The sequence below is a fragment of the Hypanus sabinus genome, chromosome 4, assembly GCF_030144855.1.
Source record: "Hypanus sabinus isolate sHypSab1 chromosome 4, sHypSab1.hap1, whole genome shotgun sequence".
Classification (NCBI taxonomy): domain Eukaryota; kingdom Metazoa; phylum Chordata; class Chondrichthyes; order Myliobatiformes; family Dasyatidae; genus Hypanus; species Hypanus sabinus.
The window spans coordinates 178567623-178579739 of NC_082709.1; the positions used below are offsets into that span (position 1 = coordinate 178567623).

Here is a 12117-nt window from a genome sequence, read left to right on the forward strand (position 1 = left end):
GGAATTTCTAGGACATGTTCAGAGGAAAGAGAAACTCAAACATCTTGCAGTGACAGGAAAAACTTTGGAACAGGAGTTTGCAGTTGACAGTGCATGTCATTTATGAGTTACAGCTAGCGACGGACAGACAGAAGTCTTGAAGAGCTTATTTGAACTTCTTAGATTATGTCATAAGAGTGGCTCTCAGAAATGGTGCCCAATGTTGTAACCAGGTTGCAGTCATCACTGGAATTCCCTTCCTGGAATCAAAAAGGAGCACGAGGGACTAGTGATCTGTCACTAGAGTAAAACTTTCTTTAGCACCAGTAGGCAGCACGGCACACGGCAGCAGCAGCCTTTTGGATCCTGGTGCTACTTTAATTTAGTTTTTAAATTTAATTTTAAGGCACAATTAGGGTTTAAGGCAATGGATAACAGAGCGACTATCTACCATCGCCAGATACTGCAACAATACAGAGATTGCCCAAAAACAAACCTTCATGAAAATCTGCTCGTTAGATTGCGCGACCTCGGCTTGCTGAGGGAATCGGGCCTGCAGTCCTCAGAGTCACCCGATGCCGGTGGCTGGACGTGGGGACGTGGTAGGCGGTGTGCGAGGAAGCGGAAGCGATGCGAGCGGGCAGGAGTCCATGCCAGGGAAAAAGAAAGCCCTAGCCAGCCGGCTCTCCCGTCCATTCTGCTCTCCAATGGACATTAAATTGGACAACATCTGTGGCAACGGAATACTCGGCGTGAGTACAGAAACGGATGGAATCCCTGGACGCCGCCATTCAGCTGATTATTTATGTAGCAGATTTTCCCCAGCCATCGGGCTACCAACCTACTGCCCTCTGCTGTGCCTATTGTTTATTATTTATTGTAATGCCTGCACTGTTCTGTGTACTTTATGCAGTCCTGGGTAGATCTGTAGTCTAGTGTAGTTTTGTTTCGGTTTACGTAGTTCAGCGTAGTTTTTGTATTGTTCTTGTAGCACCATGGTCCTGAAAAACCTTGTCTCATTTTTACTGTGTACTGTGCCAGCAGTTATGGTGAAAATCACAATAAAAAGTGACTTGACTCGACTTGACTAGTGGTGGAACCTCTTTATTCCCCAGACTAGACTAAGTGCCTGTTGGTCAATATATGCTCAGTTGCGTTTTATGCTCCTCAGTGATCTTGAAGCAAAAGTAATCGGGCCTTCAGATCCATCTTTCATAATGTGTGACAAAATGGTTCCACGGCCATAAGGGGACATATCGCATGTCAGTCTCATGGGTAGGAATTGGGCATAATGGGTGAACATATCATCGGATGTTATTAGTTTCTTTGTTTCCTTGAATGCTTTTTCACATCTTTCTGACCATTCCCACTTTGCTCCTGTCTGTAACAGTGCATTCAACGGATGCAGCACTGTAGCAATGTTTGGGAGAAACCAGTGGTAGTAGTTTACAAGGCCCAAGTATGACCTGAGTTGTAACATATTTTCCGGTTTGGATGTCTGTAGCACTGCTTCAAATTTCTCTTGTGACTTACGTAAGCCAGGCTTGTCAATGACATGTCCACAATATGAGATTCCATTCTTGAAAAACTCACATCTCTCTCTTTGTGTGCAGACCATACTCACGCAGCCTGTGAAGCAAAGTTCTGGAGGTGCTTTTCATCATTTTTGCCAGTTACAATAATGTTATCAAGGTAACATTGTGTTCTTGGGTTATCTTGCAGAACTTTGCCAAATTACTGGAGCTGAGGCGATATGAAAGACGAGATGATTACACTGGGACAGTTCCTTGTTAGTGTTGATTATAGGAAACTTCCTGCTTGACTCCTCCATCTCCATTTGCAGATAAGCTTATGACAAGTCAATCTTTGAAAACCTCTCCCTGCCTGCCAAAGATGGAAACATGTCTTCTATTTGTGGCAGGGGATAATGAACAGTATACAGCATTGGGTTGATGTTCACCTTGAAATCCCCACACATGCGAATGGCTCTGGTCTTCCCTTTATTGATCGCTGGGACAACGGGCATGGCCCAATCGCTCCTCTCAACCTTGGAAAGAATTCCAGAAGCCTCCAAGCTCTGCAGTTCAGCATCCACTCTAGGAAGTAGTACTTAAGGCTCTGAACACGGTTTATGGAATCTTGGTGTTGCTGTTTCATCCAGTTCAATTCTGGCCTTCATGCCTTTGAGTTTACTAACCCCTTCTTAAAGAATTTCCCGTTAACATTAAGCAGTTGTGCTAGTCTCTGTTTAGTGCTACCATTTGGGCTGCAGTTGGTTATTGATGCCACACTGAGAGTTTTGATTGAGTGTCAGTCTAGTTGGATTTTTCTCAACCATTCACATCCAAAAAGTGCTGGCCCTCCACTTTTCAGTACATGAAGCCCTAACTGTTGTGTTTGTCGTCCGTACATCACATTCACTTTCTGTTTGCCTTTGGGGATCACTTTTTCATCTGTGTAAGTCTTTAGCATCACTGAGGTCTTCTCTGATGGTACTTTAGAAAACAGTCTGCTGTAGTCAGCCACTAGAATTATATACAAAGCTGGCCCTGTATCCAGCTCCATTTTCAGTTTTACACCAGACACATCTATCGTGTTCCGGATGATTCTGAGAACTGCTTCAGTTATACTATGAAGTTCTAGACATTTAAGTTCACCTTTGTCAGACTCTATGTTATCTGATTCTTTTTTGCATTCAGAAACTTTATGCGTTTGTTTTTTTTTTGTGTTTTAGACTTGTCACTCGGTTGTGTTTTTTTTTGTCTGCCTTGTACACTCTCTCTAGGTGACTTTGTCTGTTACACTTTCTGCAAACTTTTTCTTTGAACCAAAACAGTCATTTGCATCATGGGAGGATTTGCCACATCAATGACATCTTTGGCTTTTTACACTATTTAGGGACATTTCATGCATTTCATATTCTGAACTCTTTCGGTAGTTTTGCTGCATCCTTTGCTGCGGGCTGTAATAATATTGCAATGGTCAATGCCCATTCTAAGGTTAGGTCTCTTTCCACTATTGGCCTCATTCGAGTGCTTTGACTATGCATGTGCCATACAAGCCTGTCCCTTCGTGGATCAGAAAATCCATCTTTAAAGTCACAGTACTGGGAAAGTTTGCGGAGTTCTGCAACGTATTCAGAAATGCTATCATCTTTTGATTGGTTCCTTTTGTAAAAATCTAAATCTCTCCACTTTACCAGCAGTTTAGGGCTCAAGTGATTTTGTAAAATTGTCTCAATTTGATTGAATGTCTTGCTGGCTTTTCAGTGGTTACCAGGTTGCTTACGAGACAGTACATTCTGGGTCCATTAAACTAAGTGTGGGGGCTTTCTTTTGCTCCTCCACATTATCCGCCTTACAATACTGTTTAACCCTCTTGCAATACAACTCCCAGCCTTCATCTGCGCTATCAAATTCATCAACTTTTCAGTTTAAATTCAGCATGTTGTTCACTGTAACTATGCACTATTCTCATGCCTTTGTTGGAGTCTGTGACAGCCTTCCTTGTAATGTTTAACTCTCACTGATTTGTTCTGTAATCAAATCATAACTGTTCTTGTCATTCGTAAGTTTTTTTCCGACATTCAGGTTTAAACTCATCTACGGTTTGTTGTGTCTGTGCACAACTATCTATCAATTAAATAAAGGCATGCATGAAGAAGACAGTTTCAACTGGTTTATTCACATTGCAGCGAGAGAGAGAGAGAGAGAGAGAAAACAATGTCATGCATAGACAACAGTACTTGTGCAGACAGCTGATCAGTACATAGTGCTAAGGGGAGGGCATGTGGGCATGTCACAGATGTTGAGAGTCCTTGGCAATGGATGGTGTCTTTGTGAGGCATCACCTCCAGAAGATATCTTTGATGGTGGGGACGATGTCCACGATGGAACTGGCCAAGGCCACAAACCCTCTGCAACCTTTTGTGGTCCTGTGCATTGAAGTCTCCATACCAAGCTGTGATGCAACCAGTCAGACAGACAGACATACTTTATTGATCACGAGGGAAATTGGGTAAATGCTCTCAATCGTCCAACTGTAGAAATTTGCAAATGTCTTAGAAACATAGAAAACATACAGCACAATACAGGCCCTTCGGCCCACAAAGCCATGCCGAAAGCTGTTGTGTTTTATTGAATCTGTTGCTGGGAGTAGGTAAAAGGTAGTTTAAATGACAAATTCATTTCCTTGTAAATTTCATCCTGATTTATAGATCACTTCTAGCTTGAAGTCCAAAAAGTTTGTTTTGAAATCGTTGATAACTCAGAGCTGGTCTGACCTGCAGCTGTACAGAGACGCACAGTGTTCATCAATAAACCCCTTTGTTGATGAAGAAGACAATCTTTGGTTGCTGCTAGTTACATTTGAAATGGCTCTGAATTTGTCCTTTACAGATATTTTTCAAAGGCTGTGCCTCAGTAAAAACTACTTGGCTTGCAAACAAGTTGGTCTTGTTTGCAAAGGAGGTGCTTGTGTTTGGTTTTAGTGATGTCATCAATTTCCTGATTTGGGAATACAGCTTTGGAAGAATATGTTGGCTTGCATAAGGGAAAAAGAGCATCTTGGCAGGCAAAGGACAATATGGCAGATGTGCTGAAGTAGGCTTTTTATTCTATTAGATGAAACTCTGAATTTGCATAGCGTCTTGGCTCCTTTTTTCTTTGTTATTATTTTTCTAAAGTGTTTCAGGTACATAGCATCCGCCTGAAAACCATTCTTTCTTATCAACCACTTAGAGCATAGAACACTACACAGAGTACAAGATTTTTTGTCCATGGTTTTATGCTGATCCATATAAACCTGCGCTAAGATCTATCTAAACATTCCCCATGATTCAGTGTGAGTAGAGAAAGGAAGGTGAACTATACTATAGACACTGTACAATCAGAGGCCACTTTATTATGTACATCCTGCACTAAATAACGTAGCCACTGAGTATATGTTCATGGTCTTCTGCAGTTGTAGCCCGTCTACATCAAGGTGCAATGTGTTGTGCATTCTGAAATGCTCTTTTGCACACCACTGTTGTAATGCATGGTTATCTGAGTTACTGTCAATTTCCAACATTGCTGCCTCTCTCCCAGACATAGAAACATAGAAAACCTACAGCACAATACAGGCCCTTTGGCCCATGATACTGTGCCAAACATGTACTTATTTTAGAAATTACCTGGGGTTACCAATAGCCCTCTATTTTTCTAAGCTCCATGTACGTATCCAAGAGTCTCTAAAAACACCCTATCGTTTTCAGCCTCGACCACCATCGCCGGCAGCCCATTCCACACACTCACCACCCTCTGCGTAAAAAAAAACTTGCCCCTGACGTCTCCTCTGTACTTACTTCCAAGCACCTGAAAACTGTGCCCTCTCATGTTAACCATTTCAGCCCTGGGAAAAAGCCTCTGATTATCCACCTGATTAAAGCCTCTCATCATCTTATACACCTCTGTCAGGCCACCTCTAATCCTCTGTCGCTCCAAGGAGAAAAGGCCAAGTTCAGTCAACCTATTTTCATAAGGCATGCTCCCCAATCCAGGCAACATCCTTGTAAATCTTTTCTGCACCCTTTCTATAGTTTCCACATCCTTCTTGTAGTGAGGTGAGCAGAAATGAGCACAGTACACCAAGTGGGGTCTGATCAGGGTCCTATACAGCTGCAACATTACCTCTCAGTTCTTGAACTCAATCCCACGCTTCATGAAGGCCAATGCACCACATGCCTTCTTAACCGCAGAGTCAACCTGTGCAGCAGATTTAAGTGTCCTATGGACTCAGAGCCCAAGATCCCTCTGATCCTCCACACTGCCAAGAGTTTTACCATTAATATTACATTCTGCCATCATATTTGACCTACCAAAATGAACCACCTCACACTAACCTGGGCTGAACTCCATCTGCCACTTCTCAGACCAGTTTTGCATCCTGTCAATGTCCTGCAGTAACCTCTGACAGTCCTCCACACTATCCACAACACCCCCAACCTGTGTGTCATCAGCAAACTTACTAACCCATCCCTCCACTTCCTCATCCAGGTCACTTATAAAAATCACGAAGAGTAGGGGTCCCAGAACAGACCCCTGAGGCACTCCACTGGTCACCGACCTCCATGCAGAATATGACCCATCTACAACCATTGTTTGCCTTCTGTGGGCAAGCTAATTCTGATCCACAAAGCAAGGTCCCCTTGGATCCCATGCCTGCTTACTTTCTCAATATGCTTTGCATGGGGTACCTTAGCAGATGCCTTTCTGAAATCTGAATCCACTACAGATGAGCGGAATCTTTTTAAAAATCTGTTTGATATCACAAATACTGAGCACCTGATGAGAGCCCTTGAAGCAACTGGTAGCTTGGTCATCTCTGAAGCCGAAGTATTTCCAATGAGTGGACTGTCACTTGCCTGCAGGACTTGATAGCATCCCAGGGTGATGTGCTTAGGATGTGTGCAGTATAACCGACAGGTGTGATTTCAGACATTTTTAATCTCTCCCTCTCTCAGTGTAGGGTGCCCTCCTGCTTCAAAACATCCACCGTTGTCCCGGTACCTAAAAAGACCAAGGTAATGTGTCTGAATGACTGGTAGCCTGTCACACTTGCCTGGAGAATAACCAAATGCTTTGAAAAGCTGGTCTTGGATTACATCTGCAGCTTGCTACCACCCACACTGGACCCCCTACAATTTGCCAACCGACTCAACCGATCAACAGATGGCATACCATCCTTACACATTGGAAAAGAGGGATGCTTATGTGAGAATGCTGTTCTTGGACTACAGTTCAGCATTCAACACCATAATTTCCTCTAGGCTTGACAAGAAGCTCAGATATCTTGGCCTTCACCCTGCTTTGTGTAGCTGGATCCTGGACTTTTTGTCAGATCATTGGGAGGTGTTAAGAATGGGCTCCCTCACCACTGTTCCTCTGACCCTCAACACGGGTGCCACTCGGAGCTGTGTACTAAGCCCCCTCCTTTGCTCTCTGTATACCCATGACTGTGTCACCACCTACAGCTCCAGTCTGCTAACCAAATAATGAGGCACCTACAGAGAAGAGGTTATCACCCTGATACAGTGGTGTCAAGAAAACAACCTCTCCTTCAATGTCTCAAAAACAAAGGAGCTGGTTATGGATTACAGGAGGAATGGAAACAGGCTGACCCTTATTGACCATCGATGGATCTGGGCTTGGGAGGATGAACAGCTTTAAGTTCCTCAGTATAAACATCACCGAAGATCTCATGTGGTCTGTACATACCGGCTGTGTGGTGAAGAAGGCACAACAGCACCTCTTTCACCTCAGGCAGTTGAAGAAGTTTGGTATGGGCCTCAAATCCTAAGAACTTTCTATAGGGGCACAATTGAGAGCATCCTGACTGGCTGCATCACTGCCTGGTATGGGAACTGTACTTCCCTCAATCGCAGGACTCTGCAGAGAGTGGTGCGGACAGCCCAGCGCATCTGTAGATGTGAACCTCCCACTATTAGGGACACTTACAAAGGCAGGTGTGTCAAAAGGGCCCAAACAATCATTGAAGACCTGAGTCACCCCAACCACAAACTGTTCCAGCTGCTACCATCCATGAGACAGTACCACAGCATAAAAGCCAGGACCAACAGCCTCTGGGGCAGCTTCTTCCATCAAACTGCTTAATTCATGCTAACGCAACTGCATTTCTATGTTATATTGATTATCCTGTTGTACATACTATTTGTTTTATAAATTACTATAAATTGCACATTGCACATTTAGATGGATATGTAATGTAAAGATTTTTACTTCTCATGTATATGAAGGATGTAAGTAATAAAATCAATTCAAGTTCAATCTAACTCTTTCCTTCTATATTGCTCTCCATTTTCCATAAACCATGCATCTGTTTCAGAGACTGTTAAATGCCCTAATGTATCTGCATCTCCCACCATCCCTGGCAGGGCATTTGACACATCCACCACTCTCTGAGGAGGGGTGGGGAGGGGAGTTATATTTTTCATTCCCCTTATACTCTCCTCCCAAACACTTTAAAACTATGTCCACTTGTGTTAGCCAATTCTGCTCTCCGAAAAAGTCTCTGTCCACTCAATCTACGAGAACACACAAAGGGCTTTAAAAAATAAAGAGGTAAGTAAGGAGCCTACATCTGAAATATAACAGGAAATGATGGAAATACTGAGAGAGTGACAGATATTAGTGCATTAAAGGAATCAAGACTTTAATATAATGAAGTGGAAGATCTGATATAATCTTAATAGAGTGCAGTGAGGATCCTTTCTTACCACAGACTTGAATCTCATCAGCAACTTGTGCTTTATTTCTGGCCAGTTGATTTGTGCCTTGCAGCTATTGCCAAATGCTTGGGTTTTACAAGATTTGGACAATGCTCACCACAAGTGGTAGATCATTAAGTGTCCCCTTTAGTTATACAATGGAAAATCCTAGGCCTTATTTGGAAGAACATTTTTTTTTAACCCTCTACCAACAATGTCTTAACTCATCCCTCTGGCTGTGATTATGCCTTATCTCCTGTCTGTCCTTTCTATCATCTCTGTTGCATGTAATCTTTGATTTATTTCTGTTTCCCTTAATTTAGCCCTATCCCTGCAGCTCCCATCCCCTGCCAAATTAGTTTGAACCCTCCCTAACAACTCTATTAAACTTGCGTGCTAGGATATTGGACCCCTTTGGGTTCATGTGTAACTCATCCTTTTTGTACAGATTGTACCTCCTCTAGAAGAGGCCCCAGTGATCCCCAGGAGTCTGAAGCCCTGTCCGTACAACAGCTTCTCAGCCACGCAGTGCAATACATTAAATGTATATGTTATAATCAGAAATATAAAGCACAATAGCAGAGGAAAAAGACAGAAAAATAGTGATGTTGAATTCACTAACTGTTTAGAAATCTGATGACAGAGGGAAGAGGCTGTTGGGAAAATACAGAGTGTGGGCAGTTAGGCTGCTGTCTCTGCTCTCTGATGGTAGCAATAGGAAAAGTCTATATCCTGGAGGATGAGGCTCCTTAATAAGGCATGCCGCCTATTTGAGGCATCACCTTTTGCAGGTGTCATCAATCGTGTAGAAGCAAGTGCCCATAACGGAGCAGGCTGAGCTTGCAACCCTCTGCAGTATTTTTCCAATCTTTTACATTGGCGCTTCCATACCAGACAGTGATACAAGCAGCTGGAATGCTCTCCATGGAAAATCTGTGGATATTTGCTCTTTTCTGGTAGGATCTTGTTCTGCAGAGTTTATTTGACCGTAATACCGTAAGACAGGAGCAGAATTATGTCGTTTGGCCCATCGAATCTGCTCTGTAACCTTTGATGCCCTGTCCAATCAAGAACCTATCAAGCTCTGCTTTAAGTACACCCAACATCCTCGCCTCCACAGCTGCATGTGGTAACAAATTACACAAATTCACCACCCTCTGGCGAAAGAATTTTCTCTGCAGCTGTGTTTTATTCTCAGCCTGAGACCTTAGCAGTGCCTTATAAAGACTCAATCACTGATCTTGTATTTTAGACCTTTAGAAATGAATGCTGACATTGCATTTGCCTTCCTCACCATGACTTTACCTGCAAGTTAACTATTTGGGTGCTCAACACAAGGACTCTCAAGGTCCCTTTGCATCTCAGATTTTTAGATTTGCTACATTCCCTACTTGGCAATGGGGATTATGACCCAATGTTCTATTGACAGTTGCCTTCCTTCAATCAGATCTCAACTCTTAATTTGCTACCCTGCATTAACAGTTGATTATCTGCCCAGTGTAAGGGTTACTACATTGGGTGAGAAATCCGGCAGCAATTCAAGAATCTGGCCTCTTGAAAGACTAGAAATCAGATTGAATTTTGCTATGCTGTTCCACAAGGCACAGGATCTAAAATCAATGTTACCAGGATTAAATTGCATTCCTCATCATAGCATAGAAATATAGAATACCAACAGTACAATACAGGCCTTTCAGTCCACAGTGCTGTGCCTAACCTGTACTTACTTTAGAAATTACCTAGAAATCATAGATTTAGAAATCATAGCCCTCTATTTTTCTAAGCTCCATGTACTTACCCAGGAGTTTCTTAAAAGACCCTATTGTATCTGCTTCCACCACAGTCGCTGGCAGCCTATTTCCATGCACTCACCACTCTTTGCATAAAAGGCCTACCGCTCACATCTCCTGTGTACCCACTTCCAAGCACCTTAAAACTGTGCCCTCTTGTGTTAGCCATTTCAGCAAAGGAAAAAAGCCTTTGACTATCCACACAATCAATGCCTCTCATCATCTTATACAGCTCTATCAGGTCACCTCTCTTTCTCCACCACTCCAAGGAGAACAGGCTGAGTTCACTCAACCTATTCTCATAAGGCATGCTCCCCAATCCAGGCAACATCCTTGTAAATCTCCTCTGAACCCTTTCTATGGCTTCCACATCCTTCCTGGAGTGAGGTGACCTGAACTGAGCACAGTACTCCAAGTGGGGTCTGACCAGCATCCTATACAGCCATAACATTACCTCTCAGCTTTTGAACTCAATTCCTTGGTTAATGAAGGCCAAGGCATAGTATGCCTTCGTAACCACAGAATCAATCTGCGTGGCTGCTTTGAGCGTCCTATGGACACGGACCCCAAGATCCCTTTGATCCTCCACAACTAATACTATATTCTGCCATCATATTTGACCTACCAAAATGAACCACCTCACACTTATCTGGGTTGAACTCCTTCTGTCACTTCTCAGCCCAGATTTGCATCCTATTGATGTCCAGGTGTAACCTCTGACAGTCCTCCACACTATCCACAACACCCCCAACCTTAGTGTCATCAGCAAATTTTTACTAACCCATCCCTCCACTTCCTCATCCACGTCATTTATAAACATCACAAAGAGAAGGGGTCCCAGAACAGATCCCTATGGCACACCACTGGTCACCAACCTCCATGCAGATTATGACCCGTCTACAACCACTCTTTACCTTCTGTGGGCAAGCCAATTCTGGATCCACAAAGCAAGGTACCCTTAGATCCCATGCCTCCTTACTTTCTCAATAAGCCTTGCACGGGGTACCTTATCAAATGCCTTGCTGAAATCCATATACATTACATCTACTGCTCTACCTTCATCAATGTGTTTAGTCATATCCTCAAAAAATTCCCTCAGCCTCGAAAGGCATGACCTGACTAAGCCATGCTGACTATTCCTAATCACATTATGCCTCTCCAAATGTTCAATTCCTCCTCTCAGGATCTTCTCCATCAACTTACGAACCACTGAAGTAAGACTCACTGGTCTAAAATTTCTTGGGTTATGTCTACTCCCTTTCTTGAATAAGGGAACAACATCTGCAACCCTCCAATTCTTCAGATCCTCTCAGGTCAATGTTGTTGATGCAAAGATCATTGCCAGAGGCTCAGCAATCTCATCCTTCACTTCCCACAGTAGCCTAGGGTACATCTTGTCCAGTCCCGGTGACTTATCTAACTTGATGCTTTCTAAAAGCTCCAGCACATCCCCTTCCTTAATATCTAAATGCTCAAGCCTTTCAGTCAGCTGCAAGTCATCACTACAATCACCAAGGTCCTTTTCCATAGTGAATACTGAAGCCCAAGTATTCATTAAGTTCCTCTGCTATCTCCTCTGGTTCCATTCACATTTTTCCACTGTCACGCTTGATTGGTCCTGTGCTTGCACATCTTATCCTCTTGCTCTTCACATACTAGTAGAATGCCTTGGGGTTTTCTTTAATCCTGCCTGCCAAAGCCTTCTTATGGCCCCTTCTGCCTCTCCTGATTTCCCTCTTAAGCTTCCTGTTAGCCTTATAATCCTCTAGATCTCTATCATTACCTAGCTTTTTGAAACTGTCATAAGCTTTTCTTTTCTACTTGACTAGATTTTCAACAGCTTTTGTACACCACGGTTCCAGTATCCTACTGTTGTTCTCTGTCTCAGTGGAACGTACCTTTGCAGAACAGCACACAAATATCCCCTGAACATTTGCCACATTTCTGCCGTACATTTCCCTGAGAACATCTATTTCCAATTTACGCTTCCAAGTTCCCACCTGATAGCTTCATATTTCCCCTTACTCCAATTAAATGCTTTCCTAACTTGTCTGTTCCCATCTCTCTCCAATGGAAGTAGAA

General features: G+C 43.2%; 1 protein-coding gene across 1 annotated transcript in view; it reads left to right on the plus strand.

Annotated features, from left to right (window-relative positions):
* The window catches only part of LOC132393532 (neural cell adhesion molecule 2-like), a 1581614-nt gene that overhangs the window by 176879 nt on the left and 1392618 nt on the right, over positions 1-12117 (plus strand). The window lies entirely within an intron of this gene.